This window comes from Chelonia mydas, chromosome 2 (assembly GCF_015237465.2).
Source record: "Chelonia mydas isolate rCheMyd1 chromosome 2, rCheMyd1.pri.v2, whole genome shotgun sequence".
Lineage (NCBI taxonomy): Eukaryota > Metazoa > Chordata > Testudines > Cheloniidae > Chelonia > Chelonia mydas.
In genome coordinates, this window is record NC_057850.1 from 175,794,155 (window position 1) to 175,809,246 (window position 15,092).

At 42.4% G+C, this 15,092-nt stretch overlaps 1 protein-coding gene across 13 annotated transcripts in view; it reads right to left on the reverse strand.

Annotated features, from left to right (window-relative positions):
* The window catches only part of BBS9 (Bardet-Biedl syndrome 9), a 432,676-nt gene that overhangs the window by 164,374 nt on the left and 253,210 nt on the right, over positions 1-15,092 (reverse strand). The gene's annotated exons all lie outside the window — the stretch shown is intronic.

Sequence of the window (15,092 nt, forward strand, 5' to 3'; positions counted from 1 at the left end):
TTCTCAAAGCAATAGACTCATGACACACAGGAAGCTACTTTCGGATTTGAAACCATGTTCATGCTAGTGAAAAGAGAGCCAGGGTTTGAAACAGTTTTACGAGTCTTCCAATACCAATGTCAGATGTACTAACTAATGTGACACTGAATCATTCCCTTCCACACGCTGATAGTATTTAAATATGGTTCTGTAACACAGACGCAGCACAATTTAAAACCTGTGCATTGTGGACATAAACCATGCAACCCAGATTTAAACCATAGTGAATTCTTTAACCTGGTTTAAAAATACTAGTGTGAATGGGATTTCAAGTGTCTACTGCACAGAGTTTAGTAACTTGATTGTTTGCAGCTTTCCTCCACAAACCAGACTTGTCATTGAAGAGCCACTTTATTGGTGGTGGTGTCATTTAGAAGGTATTATCTTCTCCTTTAAAAAATCAGGGGTTAACGTCTCAACCAATAAGAGCAAGTTATGGTAGTTAGGGCCTCCAGAATGTTCAGTCAGCCTAAAATCTAAGTGCAGATTGACTAACTGGAGTACTGCAGGTAAGATGGCATGAACTTGGGGCAAATTTATTATCAGATGTTCTGCTGAAGAAATACTAAAATGTATCAGAAATCATTCTGCACACCATAAACCCCAAATTCAAATGTGGCTTGAATTTTTGCAGTCCTTTTTATTTTGTAGTGACAATTTAAAAAAGGATCTTCTGGATACCATCTCATATATGATTTTAACTGATGATCTTATAGGTAGTACTCAGACTGAGACCACATGACTGAACAATTTCATCCTTTTGCATCATTTCTGCTGTGACACACTGTATGTTTTTAGGGAAGGAAAACAGTTTTGATTACAAGCACATTTTTGTGAAAGATAGTAAACATTCATCATCATCATTTCTTGTTATTTAACATGTGTATTGCAATAGCACGTAGAGGCCCCAAAGAGGTCGGTGCCCCATTGTGCTAGGCGCTGTACAGATGCATAGGTTATCTGTACCAAAGAGCTTCCAATCTCAAAAAGGCAAATTTTGACAGTTTTAGCAAAGGTCTTATTTCTGTTTTATAGCTCCAGTCCATTATTTCTTTCAGTTAGTAAAATAAAATAAAAAATCCTGAACAACGAGCTAAAAGCAAGTCCTGGAAAACCAAGTAGCTGAATTAGGTGAATTATACGAGCATATGGCATGAAAATAGCTGGAAAAGAGCATCTCTTTACTCTACTTGCACTGTCATTTGTTCAATTTATTTTTCTTTTGTACAACAGAGGCGCTGTCAACTTTATAAAAGTTGAAGCAGTACAGTAAATCCTGTGTTCCCCCCATACAAAAAGCCACTTTGTCTCATTCTTGGCATTTTATTATAAAAACAGAGATTGCTTTACCAAACTGTGCAGGTTGTCTTGTATGGAGCTCTCCCTACATGTCCTTTATCTCTTTCGGACTAGTGGATGTAAATTCATTTGGTGACATTACCAAGTTAAACCACCCTCTCTTGTCTGAAAAGATCAAGGTCAAGGCTTTCTAAAGTGGCTAGAGATCTGGGAGCCCAACTTGAGACACTTTAAGATGCCCGATTTTCAGAAGGGGGGTGTGCAACAGTGTGTGCAAATCAAGCTCCTTTAAGATGTTTCAAATTACACACCCCAAATCACTAGCCACTTTTGAAAAATCTTGGCTAACAATACTATATAGGACACTTGCTTGGCTGAATAATTAATAGGACTGTCCATCATAACAAAACAAGAAAAAATGTCTTGGCCTCATGTCAGTTTTCCATTTGGCTCAAACATGACAATAATTGTATTTCATTAGAGAAATGTAGGGACCACTGCTTTGTTTTTGGCCTGGATTTCTGCCACTAAAGTTGAAAAGCAAAGTTGTGAATAGAAGAGGATATGAAAAGTCAGTCAGTGAAAGTCAGAGAGAGCAGAACTCCTTTGGCTAAACAACAGTAAGGCTAAGATTTTGTCACAGATATTTTTAGTAAAAGTCAGGGATAGGTCACGGGAAATAAACAAAAATTCACAGAAGCCTATGACCAGTCCCTGACTTTCACTAAAAATATCCTTGACAAAATGGGGAGGTGGGTTCAGCACTGACTGCTGCTGGGGCTTGGGGTTCCTCGCCGCTGCGGTTAGTGGGACTTCTGGAATCCACTCCGTGCAGTGGCTGAGCAGCTCTGGGGGGCCCCACCATCTGTGGCAGCAGGGAGCTCTGAGGGGGTATCCTGCCACCTGCAGTGAGTAGGAGCTCTGGGGTCCCCTGCCAGACTCCTTCTACCCGAGCAACCCTACATAAAAAAGGGCAACATTTGCTCATTGACAAAGCGAAGATTCTCTCTGACTGGAAATGACAGGTCACACAATTTAAATCTTAACTTCCCTACTAGTTTAGAATTCCTTATCTTTTATTGATCTCACAGTAAATGTTTGGAAGAGAAGCTTTTGTTCTAGGTCTCATTAATCTATTTTAGTACTAAGAGTAGATTAGCCAGGATATTATACTGTACGCCTCATACATTCCTTCACATAGCTATGACTTACAATATACACTGAAACTACATTGTGATCTCATTTACGTGCAAATCAGTAGACACAGAGGATCGAGTTATCCACACGGGAATCAATTTTACACAAGACATTGCTTTTAATGTGCTGGAAAAGGGATCAAAATACAAGGTATTTTTTGGCAGGAAAAGGCCCACAGTTTTTATTCTGAAATATTGGGAATCTATTGTACAGCTGACCTGAAAGAACAAGTTCCCTACAAATTTTATGCCTTGATCACAGATTAAAATGATGTGGGATATGGCCCAAATCAGAAAAGAAATTGGTTTCATATAGTCCTCCTCATACTCAGAGAGCTTTACAAAGTAATTAGTTAAATAATGCAGTTCCTTTGTAGGAAACAAGGCAGACATTATATGTTACTATACAGCAATAACTCTTTGTTATAAGAACCTGTTTTACTGTTAGAAGGAATTTTAGTCCAGAGATCATTGTTATCTCTTATCTATAACTAGCAACATGATTATTATATAGATCTGAGCAAAAAGGACTGGTTTAACATTTTATGACGAAGACAGCTGGCTTGAATCTACTTTCACTTTCACCAGTGTACTCCAATTCATTTCAATGGAGTTACTCCGGACTTACATGGGAGAAGACCCATCCCATCACCTCCAACAGCACGGCATACATCTTGACTATAATCTCAATGTTGGTTGTATTATCCAACTACTAATTCAAGAAAGAATGCCAGTGTAGATCCCTATTTGGCTAAATAATAGCCCAACATCCACAGAGGCTATTTCAGTTACATAAAGCTCATCAGTTTTAGAGTACAGACTGAAACAGTAGTAGCCAATTACACCCCTACCCCAATATAACGCAACCAATTATAACGCAGGTTCGCATACAACGCAGAAAGCTCCTACACGCTGCTCTGAGCAGCGTGTTAAGGGTGCCGGGTGGGGCTGAGGGGTTGGATAAGGGGCAGAGGGTCTCGGGGGTGGTCTGGATAGATACCCCCAGGGGACAGGGTCTGGGAGGCAGGAGCTGTGGGGGGGCACTTTTGGGGGCCCCGCCGTCCCAGAGTGGCCCAGGAGATTAGCGGGGGGCCGGGAGCAGCCCGCTCTGCTTCCCTCACCCTGGCCCCAGCCATGTCGCTCAGGGAAGGAGGCTTGGGGGAAGGGATTCCCCCCGCACTCACCAGCAGCGGCAGAAGCGGAGCAGCCCAGCCCCAGCCCACTCCACTAGCTCCCAACCGTGGCGCTCAGCTTCCCACCGCCGGTGAGTGCAGGACTTTTCCCCAACTCCCGTCCAGCAACATGGCTGGGGCCAGGGCAAGGAAAGCAGAGTGGGCTGGGGCTGCGTCGCTCCGCCTCCCGCCGCCATTGAGTGCAGAGGGCGTCCTTTCCCCAACCTCCCCGCACTCACCGGTGGCGGGAAGCAGAGCCCCATGGCTGGGAGGTGGGGAGTGGAGTGGGCTGGGGCCATGTTGCTCCACTTCCCACCGCTGCCGGTGAGTGCCTGTCAGTGGGCAGGGGCATGGATAGGGGTCGGAGCAGTCAGGGGACAGGGAGCAGGGCGGTTGGGTAGGGGGTGGGATCTTGGGGGTGATTAGGGATGAGGGTCCCTCGAGGGGGCAGTCAGGGAACAAGGAACGGGGGGGGGGGGCAAAGCAAGTTCGATATAACGTGGTCTCACCTATAACGCGGTAAGATGTTTTGTCTCCCAAGGATCCCGTTATATCGGGGTGAAGTATACTTTAATTTATTTAATAGATTCATAGATTTTAAGGCCAGACGGGACCATCATCTAGTCTGACCTCGTGTGTCTCTTCCCTGAATTCATTCCTGTTTGAACCAGAGCAGATCTTTTAGAAAAACTTCCAATCTTGATGGAGAATAAATCACAATTCTTGGTAAGTTGTTCCAATGGTTAGTCACTGTTTAAAATTTGCACTTTATTTCAAGTCTGAAATTATCTAGCTTCATTTTCTAGCCATTCGATCTTGTTATATCTTTGTCTGCTAGATTGAAGAGCTCTTTATTATTAAATTTGTTCCCATGTAGGTACTTGTGGACTGTGATCATCTAGTCTGATCTCATACATAGGCCATGAAATTTCACCGAGCAATTCCTGGATGTAGCTCAAGCATCCATCTATTTCTAAGAATATCTATCACCAGGCAACAAGAACTCAGAACTTAAAATGTAGCTGATGGGATTTTTTTTTAGGCTTAAAAATTTATTTGCAAATGTATGCAAATACTACAAAAGGGGTACCTATCCATATCCTTGAGGTACCCTGACATAACTTTAAAATACATCATAAAAATACTCTTAGTGCAGGAGTAAAACTTAATATAACCCACTATCCAGTAAGCCAGACAACTTTAAAATGATTTTATTTGCAAAAAGAAAAGGAGTACTTGTGGCACCTTAGAGACTAAATTTGTTAGTCTCTAAGGTGCCACAAGTACTCCTTTTCTTTTTGTGAATACAGACTAACACGGCCGCTACTCTGAAACCTTTAAAATGATTGTTCATAATATTTATCACCCTCTAGTTGCACATTTCCAGCCCAACCATCCATTTGAACTGAGGCATCCTTCGTCATTCCATTCACATCAGATTCTCTCTTTGATCTCCAGTGGTAAATTTAAGGGCTGAGTAAATGTTCTTTGAAATGCACAGCATGGCACAGCTGCTTATTGTTACATGGAAGACAGTATGTCATTAAAATGGAAACTCAATTAATATAGTGGAACATCCCCCTAATCACAGCCCAACTTTGAAGTTACACCACTTTCAATGATAACTCTAATTTACAGTCAACTAGTTTTCTTCAAGTGCAACAACATTCAGCCTTCAGTTGAGGTCAGAATTAATAAAGCACGCCTTTCATCAAAACACCGAGAGCTACTGGCAATGGACTCTGCTGTGGTATTTGAAGTTATAATATACTGCAAACACCCAGCAGAGGGGCATCCTCCCATGTTAATCACATGAAACTCATCAAATCTGCGGTTTTCATCATTTAGCTGAAGGTTTTTATAGCTCTACAAGAAATTATTTTAAAATTAATAATGTTAATTTAACCACACATTTATTTTTTTTTACTACCGCGTGTTTCAGCAACATTCTAATTAGGGAAGGGTGAACTAAATCTTTGCCCTGAACTGCAACTGAACCAAATCAAAAATATTGAGATTCAGGTTTGTTCAGCTTCTCACCCTCACCCTTCCTCCCACCCCTTTTCACCCTCTCTCTCTACTTTGTGGTTTCAGTCAGGAGTAGAACTACAAAAGTATAATGAGAAAGGCTATTCTTGATGTAGTTCAAATGTGCCAGAATCAAGAAGCTCCTCATGCCTGTGAGGAAAAATTCAGTGGACCCAAGCAGGCCTAAAACTTTGGTCAAGCTAACTGTGTATATAGAGCATAAAAAGAGAGTCAGGAAAATTCCAGGGTGGGGCAATTGCAGCAACATAGCTTAAGAAATATCACCCTAACAGCTAGAAATTAGGAAAGACCATTAACCACAAAAGAACAAGTTGTCAATAACAGGAAAAGCTTGTTTTTGCTAAACCCCAAGTAAGGCAAAGCTACTGTTGAAGCTTGCCTTATATGCCAAATAAGGAAAATGCTGTTGAAGGAAGTGGGTTTGACAAATTATGGTTTTCAGTAATATAAGCGCCTGTATTTTCTGTTTACGCCAGAGCAGCTCCGGCTGACTCTCCCTGTATGCGCATGCTTGAATAAAGGAACCTCAGGTTTGTTCTGATCCAAACACAACGCATGGTTAATTTTTCCGCGACATCCCTGACTTCATTACATTTCCAGCTCAAATGCCAGATTAAAGTGTCAGAACTGGCCAAATCTGGATAAACGCTCTTGGATTCACGGATCTGGGCCTGGCACTCCCACCCTGAAATACTGGGCCTGAAAGCACCTACACCAGTTGCAGAAGCAAATGGCAGGGATGTTTGCTAACAAAGCTCATCAGTGCACCTTTAACTCTTAATGGTTTTAGGATACGCTTTATTTATTTAAGAATAAGGAAAGCTATGAATTCAATCCCTATGGTGTAAAACCTAATGAAACTGAACCTGACATTTCCTGGATAGAGGGAAGAAACCATTGCCTTCCTCCTACCCAAACACTATGGGAGCAAATTAAAAGCAACGGTCCTTTTCTTTCCTTCCAGAGATGGGAAGATGACAAGACTCCCTCTCCACATCCAGGCAGGAGAAGATGAATAAAGAATCAGGGTCGTCCCACTTCTGTTTAATTTCACCCAGTAGAGTTATGAGACATAAAAATACTTTTTCTGCTGTAAAAAGCCATTAGGAACCCTTTTCTTTGCAAACACACCTCAAAAGCAGCTGCACTTTACAAGTTAAAACTTTCCAGGTTCCTAATACTCTCTGTGAATCTTTGGCAAGCCAATCTGAAAACATTAAAAATAGAGGTTAAGTCTACACTGTGATAAAACACCCACAGCACCAAATCTCTGAGCCTGGATGACCTAACTCAGGCTGTGGGGCTTAAAACTGCAGCACAGACATTTGGGCACAGGGCAGATCCCGGGCTCTGAAACCCTGCAAAGAGGAAGGGTCTCAGAGCCTGGGTTCCAGCCCGGGCTCGAATGTTTACACTGCAATTTTATAATTTTATACACTGCTAATTCTTTTCACATAGCCTGTTGTAAAATTAAGCAAATATCTAGTTGAGTTGATGTACCCCCTGGATGACCCTGACATACCCCTAGAGGTACACGTACCCCTGGTTGAGAACCACTGGTGTAGATATACTTAAGGGCCTGAGCCAAGTTCATTGAAACGAATAGAAAGACTCTTGTTGATTTAATCAGGTTTTGAATTAGGTGCTAACAGAGTTCAAAGTAATAGAAAAAATTAGTTTTATGCACATGAACAAAATATGAAATTCAAATTTACAGAAGGATGCTATTTTATAGCTCTGTGGAACGACAAATACATTACATTTACATTAGTTATATAGGTGTGGTTTTATGCTGCTATTTCATTGTGGAATTTCACAGTTGCATATGTTTTCCATTATGCATTGGGCCAGATCTAAGGGCCGGTGAGTAGGGAGGCTGCCCTAAGCGCCAACTCCCAGGGGGTACCACGCCACTGTGTGGCTCAGCCTTTATTTTATTTTATTGCACTCCAGGCTCTGATTGGCCAGCATTTTTTTTTTTCTTTTTTGGCTCTGCCTCTGTGTGAAGGGGAAGAAGGAGGTAAAAAATGTCCTCTACCCTTGTGGACAAAATGGCTAAGGTTGTTCCTGGCAAGTACATAGTTAAATCAGAAGAGATACTAGAACACAATTTTTTACCTTTTTAAAAAACACAGGATTAAGATAGAAATAATTAATGCAATGTTAAAGCTGCAGTTTTAAATACTGAGGTCCAATAAAACTTGGAGTAAGAAATTTCCATCAAAAATCTCTGGGCCAAATTCTGTGGTGATGTAAACAATTTTGCAAGTTAAAAATTGAGGGTTATTCTGCACTCACTTGCACCTAGTTTAGACTGGTGTAACGCCACTGATTTCAACAGGGAGATTCCTGGTTTACACCACAGTGAAAAGAATCAAGCCCACTGAACCTAAATTGGTCAGAAAATGAACAAGTGGTGGTAAAGTGGCAAAGCTGTGTAAATTAGATATGCAAAATAATGTAACATACACACGTCAAGGGGGTAGAAAAAGATGTTGTCCCAGGAAAAATAATTAACAAAAGACTTCTTGTACTCTACTTTAGCTCATACTGCATCATCTCTGGATTCCTAGATATACATCTGTTGGTGTAAATGGGATCATCTCTCGTTGACTTCAGCAAGCACTGTAGCTGCTTAGGCTGCTGCTATTTTGGTTCCCACAGAATGTCAAATCCGTGTTAGAACTGTTCTGAACACCCACTCAATACCAGATTAGTGCAATTCACTGTTCTCTTCCAATATATCTGATAAGACACTATACTATTTAAATTACTATAGATTTTTCCCCTAAATGCACTGCGTGAAATCCTGCCCCTATTGAATTTAATGGAAAATTTTCCACTGACTTCAGTAGGGACAATTATTCAAAAGCTAAAATCATCATAGTAATTTCAATTCCTCCACATCACTCCCATAAAGATGGATTTATACTTATAAGGTTAGATGTGTACCTTAATATACAGTAGACCCTTTGCATCCTGAGATATGCATAGACAATTCTCATTGCCTTAATTTTGTGCAAAATGAATGACTTACAATTATTAGGAGATCACGAGGTCAGATACTACATGTAAATGGGCAAAGCTACACTGATGTCAATAGGGCTACACACATTTATACAAACTGAGGATCTGGCCTATTAACCTTGGCTTACCTTGGCTGGGTGTTTAACTCTGTAATCTTAATAATACAGCAAGAAAAAAAATGGAATCCAGCATCACCAAAGAGGTCTGCAGTCAGTCCTGGGTACTTTGCTGACTGGTGAATACTTGGTTTGTCAGACTTGATCCACTCTTACATTGAGCTGTTCAGTAAAGTTGTTGGGTTTTGTTGTTATTTTAAATCCTACAAGCATGTCTACCACCCTTGTTAGCAACATGCCCTTAACAAAATGAAGAAGTCATTATTAAAATCCAATTTTGGGTTAGTTTAAAAATAAAGATCACCTCACTAGTTACCACCTCTGAAATAACTGTCCATGTTTTCTATCTCTGGTTACTACCAGCAAGAATTCTGAAATAGAGAGTCAGAGTAATAAAATTCTTTATCACCATGCTGATTTTCTGTGGTTTTGAGCAATTAGATTGTTGCTTCTGATTCAACATTACATTTGCTCCTCGTCTCCCAAGAAAACAAAATATTACAAAAAATAAAGCATAATGACAAGTTTGGTTATTAGAAAAAAAATTCTTTCACTGACAATTATTTTTACTGAAAGCCTGTATCAACATTATGAATCATTTGTGACCACTTATGCTTAAGCTGGACATATTAATATTTAATCGGTTTCAACACAGAGCTAGCAATAGGATTCCACACCCCAAGGCACTAATGCATTGATTCGAACTGTACTTAGATGAGGTGAGTTGGAATTGCAGAGCTGCCAACTAAATTTCATATAGTACAACAAATGATTGAATCCCAAATCTCAAGCAGGATTTCTTCTTTTATTCATTATGCATGACTCTCTCTTCTTTAAATTATTCATTTTTTAAAAAAGTTATTGCTTTAGCCCTTTTAACCTTTGTATTCCTTCAATTTCTAGCTTTTGCTAGCTGTAATATCAGCTGAGCAATGGACTGTTTTTCCAACAACATAATAAAAAGCTTTTCATGATACTGCATACTCATGTGTCTTGCTACCCTTCCACCCTTCTCTACTTCCTTTCATGAGGGGAATATTGGGAAGATACATATCCTTGAAAGTTGCATGAGGAAGAGGACAGACTCAAATCAGGCATGTAACATAATAATTATATCTGATGCATGCAGGGTGGCTGTGTGTTTCCCAGAAAGCTGGCAGCATTCCTTGTTCGGGGCCTGCACCTTCGTCTGTCAAAAAACAATGTTTTGCCTGTTTTTTGATCTCGCCTGAACGAGCAGCTGCCAGCTGACCCCACCAAACTGACGTGTAGTTGGCTAAACACTTGTGCATCAAGGACCTTCGCCCACCAAATTTGGCTCATGTTAAAAACTTACCCCCGCTGACCTAATCTTCCAGAACTTTCTCCGTACAAGCCCTTGAACCATATCTCCCACTCACGCAGAATCAAATCCACAGGATGAAGGGAAGGGAATGAGGTTGCTTGGCTGAGGAGAGGGAGGATTGGAAATTCTTTTCTTTCACACTTATCTGAACAGTCCCCTGAACATCCTCCCTCTCTCTCTTTCTGTGTCAGGTATCCTAGCTTTTCACTTTTAAAATCGCAACAATCTAGTTGCACACAGTGATGTAGGAATAGTTTACAGTCTGGCTGGAGCACAAAAATGCATTGCCTTAGAAATTTATTACACAAAGTTGTTAATTTACAGCTTGTCCTCAAACCAAACACCAAAGAAAGAAAATTTAGATATTATTTAAAGGTATTGGGGAGGCATTAGAACTTGGGTCTCCCCCTCCCACGTGAGTACCCAAATCATCATACAGTCACTCTCTTGCTCTCTCTTTGGAAAGGTTAGTAACTGTTGTTCTTTGAGATGTGTTGTCCATATCCATTCAACTGTAGGTGACTCACAAGCAGTCCCAACTGGAGGTGGGTTCAGAGTTGATTTGAACAGGGACTTGCCCAAATTTAGTATTGTCTCTAGATTGTTGAGAGATAGCACAGTGAGAGGCAAACAAGTGACATGATGACCGGCTTGCTTTGGGCAAATGTCCAACAGGGGGAAATTGGCCAGAAAAGCTGCAAGGGTCATTTAAGACCTAATCGAATGACCCAATACTCTACCCGACAGCTTCACATTAGCCAACTGGTAACACAGTGAATACAACTGGATATCCAGGATTAAATCCTTTGTGGCGAAAGAAGACTGACCTTCATTCTGTCCACAAATGTAATAAATAATTGAGCGGAAGACCTGAAAGGATTAGTCCATTCCAGAAAAACAGTAAAGTTCTTCTAACGTCTACAGCATACAATCTCTCCTCCCCTCTCCTCCTTCTCTTACTATGAGGCTTTGGGAAGAAAGTCACTAAGAAAATTGTTTGATTAATAAGAAAAGTGAAGACAACTTTCGTAACCAAATGGGTTGGGTGAGGATGAAGACAGGCTTTGTCCTTGCAGAAAACCATATGGGGAAGATCTGATACTAGAGTCCTCAACTCCTCTCCTGGCCAACGTAATGGCTACTAAAAATGCTACCTTCACTGAAAGGTACAACAAAGAGCAGGTTGCTAGAGGCTCAAAGGCTCAAAAGACTCATCTGCTTTGGTAAGACTAGATTTAGGCTCTATGGTAGACTAGCATTCTGCACGCATGGAAACAGTCTACCCAAACCCTTTAAAAATCTTACAGCCATCAGGGTGGAAAAGAAAAAAAGTTATCCACAAGTGAGAGAAATGCCAATATAGCCACTAGCTGTACTCTGATCAAGCTAATCCTTGATGTTTCAGGGACAGAAGATGTTTCTATTCAGCATGTGCTAGGCTAAGAACAGGGGAAACCCCTTTCAGTCTGGACCATTTAGTCAGGTAAGTAGTTCTAGCTGATTATTTCCTACTATTCAGGAACAGACCCTGAACTTCTCTAGAGCAGGACTTGTCCCCCAACGTTAACCATGAAGCCTCTAGGTCGGGGTCGGCAACCTTCGTCATGCAGCCCATCAGGATAATCCACTAGAGGGCCGCGAGTTTGTTTACGTTGACCGTCCACAGGCATGGCCCCCTGCAGCCCTCAGTGGCCGCGATTCGCCGTTCCCGGCCAATGGGAGCTGCAGGAAGCCAGAGAACTGTGAACTGATAATAATGACTGCTGATGGTGAATCTCAGAACTTTTCTGTGGCTCTGATGAATTGCCCCATAAAAGTAAGTGTCCTTTAAGTCAAGAGCAGCATACCAGTCTCTTGGCTCCAGGGAAGGGATAATGGAAGCTAGAGTCATCATCCAGAATTTTGATTTTTTTTAGGAAAGTGTTTAGCTGTCTTAGATCTAAAATAGGCCTGAGATCCCCTTTTGCTTTCAGGATCAGGAAATATAAGGATTAAAACTCCTTTTCCTGAATAACAGAGGGACCTCTTCAATAGCTCCTACCAGGAGAAATGATTGTCTTTTTTGTAGTAACACTGCCTCACGACAGAGAGGTCACAGAAGAGGGATGGGAAAATTGAGGGAGTGGAAATAAATTGGAGTGCACCTCCCATTTCCACCATGCTTAGAACCCACCGACCGGCTGTGATGTGGACCCAAGCATGACAGAAGTAAAACAGGTAGTTTGCAAAAAACGTGGAAGAAAAGAACAGGTAGTCTGCTGTTGAGCCACCCATCAAAATGAGCTCTTGGAGGATGCTGCCTGCCTTGATGAACTGGCAGCTGCAGAATTAGAGGGTGGCAGTGGGCATCTTTCGTAACCTCTTCTCCTTGGCAGGTCCTGGGTTCGAGGGGCAAACCCCTGAAAACACAGGGATTGGTGAGGACAAAACATCATCCAGTCCTGGACTGTTTGCTGCACCTCTAGAGGGAGCCTAGAAGAGCGTAACCAAGATGCGTGCCTCATCGTGATGGCTGAGGCTATGCCAAGAACTGCAGAATCTGCCGCATCCAAACTCACCTGCAGAGCTGTTCTGGCAACCAACTTGCCCTTCTTGATTGGAATGCCTGTTTTGCATTATATGGGAGCTTGCCTTTGAAACTGTAGTGTCCCAGCAAAGCTTGCTGGTTTCTGATACAAAGCTGTAACCCGCCTGTGGAATAAAGCTTCCTCCCAAACAAGTCCAGCTTCTGGGCCTCTTTATTCTTTGGGGTTGATGCCTGGTGACTCTCTTACTGCTGCAGAGGGGGATGATTATAGAGGCACTTGAACCCATGAGGGGATTATAATACCTCCTCTCCATCCTTTTTGCAGTTGGCAGCAGGAAGCTGGGATCTCTCAAAGAAACTTGGTAGGCTCTAAAATAGCACAGTTAGTAGGGAGAGCTATTCTAGCTGGGGTAGCAGATCCTATCATGTCCACCAGCCTGTAGGATTTTTCCTAAACTTCCTCTGGGTGGATGAACATGACTATAGCCATCCTCCTCAACATCCCCTGATGAGTCTTAAAAATTTTCAGTAGGCAGAGAAATAGGTTCTGCCACAATTGGGGATGATAAAGAGGATGCCAGCGATAACAGGGGCTGGTCCTGAGAGGGGTCTTGAGTGTGCTTGGTGTTGCGCTTGGTACTAACACTGGGGTGCTTTAGGCATTGATGCTCCTGACAGGCAGTAGATGGAGCCAGCTGAGGTGGATGCAGGGACATTCTCAATTGTGGGGGGAACCCCCACAAGTTCCAAAAGGGCCAATGATATAGCCCTCATCCCCAACTGTGCGTGGACCAAGGGTCCTTTTGGTAAGCCCCTTGATGTTAGTGAGGCTGAATACAGGGCTTGCAGTGGTATACTCTTAATGGAAAGACTGGCTAGGCAGGGACACAGAGATCCAATTTCACACTGTGATGAAGAAATGACTCTTCTTGAGAGCATGGTGGAGTCATACCTGTTGGTACTGATGAGGACGGTTCAGTCTCTGAAGAAAGGGGAGCCAGGGAGATCATCTGTGGCTTTCCCCTGGATGGTACCATCTTCATCAGTATTCTGATGATTGAAGCAGCTGGACCTGCCCAGTTTAGAGGTGAAGCCACTAACACCACTACCTTGGGCCCTGGAGATGGGAAAGAATCCTGAACTGTTGGTTGCAGTGGCACCAAGAAGTTTAACAACTCTCTCACGGTCTCAAAGTCTCAGGAGTAGCACATTTGTCATGCACATGAGCCTCCCTAAGAAATTAAGGCAGCTAGGCTGAGGGTTACTGTTCGGTGAGGCTAAGATTTTGTCTTGGATATTTTTAGTAAAAGTCACGGACAGCTCACAGGCGATAAAGAAAAATTCATGCAAGCCCATGACCTGTCTGTGACTTTTACTAAAAATATCCATGACAAAATGGGGAGCTCAGCTGTGGGGGCCCCATATTGCCCATGGTGGCTGGGCAGCTGCGGGGACCCCGACCACCACTGGGGTTTTGGAACTGCAGGGTTTCCTGCTGCACGCGGTGGCTGGGAGCTGCAGGGTCCTCCTGCTGCCCATGATGGCTGGGAGCTCCCAGGGGATTCCATGACTTCCCTGACCTCCATGATAAAATCACAGCCTTACTGTTAGGCATTGTCTTACTGCAGGAGTGGCAATGCTGAAACCTGGAGAACACAACATATCTCTGGTACCAGGGCCAGATCCACACAAACAACAAAATTATTTTTTTTTACCACACTAACTAAATTACTAAACCACACTAATTATACAGGACTACATAAGTTACTATTTACACACTTGACTAAAGACTTGCAGAAGCAAGGAAAGGAAACTCCAACAACCATCATGGGCAGCAGGAGGGAACAGCTTGATCATTTAGTTCTGCACAGGATGTGCCAGGCAGCAGCAGGCACTCATGTTGTCCTGGCAGGTCCTGCTAAGGGAAAATCTCTCCAATAACTGTGCACTGGAGCACACAAACACCTACAATGGAATGGACATGTGCAATTATTCAAAGAGGACGTTACTTTCCTGTCTAATAAAGTATTTCTCACCCAATGATCAGTCCCTACAGCGCTTGTCCAGTCCAGAGAGCTGGTATTCACTTTTTATAAGACATTGGGAGAATATTTCCACCATAATGGATAACATATTGTGGTCCTTCTTCTCTTATACAATCCCAGACTTTTTGTTTCTTTTTATAATCGGGGTGTCATTAACTTCAGTTCAGTCCTGAGGATCCCCAGTTCAGAGTCTTTTTGTCTCTGTAAATGTTTAGCCCTTCATCTCCCCCAGACCGTAAATATGGGGCTAGGCTGGGTCAAATGATGTTTATTTTTC